Source organism: Lolium rigidum, chromosome 2, assembly GCF_022539505.1.
Source record: "Lolium rigidum isolate FL_2022 chromosome 2, APGP_CSIRO_Lrig_0.1, whole genome shotgun sequence".
NCBI lineage: Eukaryota > Viridiplantae > Streptophyta > Magnoliopsida > Poales > Poaceae > Lolium > Lolium rigidum.
Window position 1 is genome coordinate 264,175,629 of NC_061509.1, and position 1,913 is coordinate 264,177,541.

Here is a 1,913-nt window from a genome sequence, read left to right on the forward strand (position 1 = left end):
TAGTGTTTCACCGGGCCTCTACTTTGACCACTGCGAGCACATATCATGTTGGTCGAAAAGAAGCAACCAGCAGTACTAAGAATAGAAAGGCTCTGTTTGTTGTATAATAGAGGGGAAGATTATCCATACAGTGTAAAGCGCTACTGATACTTGATGAGAGACAAGAAAAAAGAGTATGTTCAACAAGTGAAACCCCACTTGTGACGGAGTCAATTTATTTTCAGGAATGCTAATGCCATCAAGGGATCAACTTCTTTCGGAAATATACCTGGAATAAGATAATAGATTTGGGCATTTAGCCATAGTAAGCACACCCCATGGTTATGTAACTAAGACGAAATTCAGATGGTTGTCCCAAGTATCACTTTCATTGGTTAAGCATTTTGCTGATAAAGGTTTTTCCAATTATAACAACCAAGAAATCTCGACCACTTGAATCTGCAGTTTCGAGAATTTTGCCAGCAATATTTTGTTCTGCACTAAATTCTATAAACAACTTGCTGTTACACTCATTAAACTTGTGCTGATCTTTGTTACAAGCTGTCAGTACAGTGTTCTTTTGTTTACCTGCATATACGGTGTCTTTTACTGTCCTTTATTTATTATTTTCATTATACTCCAGGTTCTCTAAGTTTGTGAGGCAGATGCGTTGCTTGACGTCAATGAAGCTAAAGAGCCAGCATGCTCTAAAGAAGATTTGACTTGCAGTTAAGGAAGCTGAAGAGTCATCATGCCCAAGAAACGTCAGCTTGTAACAGCAGCAGAACTAATTGGGGATTAAGACGGCTTGTAAATTGAACTAGACTGATCCAAGAATCAGTAACTGTCGGATCAGACGCCAAACCAGAAAGCGACTGCAAGATCTGTTTCCTGTAAAGAATCGTCTTATTTTCCTATGCCTATTTTTTCCAAGAATCCTCTATCAGCGTACTGACCTATCTGTTGTAGCAAGAATTAACTAGTTTTCTCCAAGAATCTTTTCTGCGGCAGATTCTGTACCTGTACCTGCAAGAGCTCAATTTTGTATCTATACATCTATTACCGCCTCCAGATCTTGGCACTTAATCCTCCTCACCCCTTCCGATTTTTGCGCTTCTTGATTTGTCCAGCACCGCTCTTGTCGTTCTTGAGCATATTTGTGGTACCAGCCCAGCGGGAACCCGCACGGGATGCAAGACCAGTACCGCATCCCAGGACCAGGTGGGGCGTCAGCCATGGGGGCCCGCCGGGTGATTGGTGCTCCGCCGGTTACGCCCGCCCGTGAACCCCCGCCGCCCTGCGCCTGGCCCTCTCGTGCTCCGTGCCCTCCCTTTCTCTCTCTAAACCGTTGCAAGGCAATCGAAAGAGGAAGACGAAGCTGATCTGTTACGGTGATTTGAGGGGGACCACGTGGGGTCCAATAAAAGGCTCTTCCAGGGGCCCACCAGAACGCAACGGAATTGTGCGTTCGTTACTTCGTTTTCTATGTTTTTACAACAGCTACGGGAATATGTTCGTACAAGTGTAAAAATGCCGCTGTTTTGTACAACCTTCGTTCCATAATTTTTTTTTTTATCGCAGATTTAAATTTATCAGACACATTTGTGGAAGGAAGGGAGTAAGTAGGAATGCATGTACGTCTAAATATTTATTTAGGACATCACCCGCGGCTCGACGTAAACGGACCAAAATGTTACGCGGATAAAGAAATGGATCTACCACAGCGGCAGTGGCCCGACACAAAGTAACCGGTGTGTCTGTCCCGACGCATTTCAATGTGTCGGCGCTAACACACCACGACGGAGTTGCCCTCCCTGCGTGGCCTCATCACTGGACACTTGCGTGCCTGCTCGCTGTAGTGCCTTCAATGGGCATGCTTTGGCTTCAGCGACAACGATAGTACTAGCGGGCGGTGGCTGGGCTTCCGTGCTGCC

The 1,913-nt window shown here is 45.5% G+C and overlaps 1 long non-coding RNA gene across 2 annotated transcripts in view; it reads left to right on the plus strand.

Annotated features, from left to right (window-relative positions):
- The window catches only part of LOC124693371, an 11,657-nt gene extending 10,611 nt beyond the window's left edge, over positions 1-1,046 (plus strand). For both annotated transcript variants that reach the window (XR_006999999.1, XR_006999998.1), the window contains one exon: positions 623-1,046. This is a non-coding gene — a long non-coding RNA (uncharacterized LOC124693371). The remainder of the gene's footprint in view (positions 1-622) is intronic.
- The last annotated feature ends 867 nt before the right edge of the window (positions 1,047-1,913 follow it).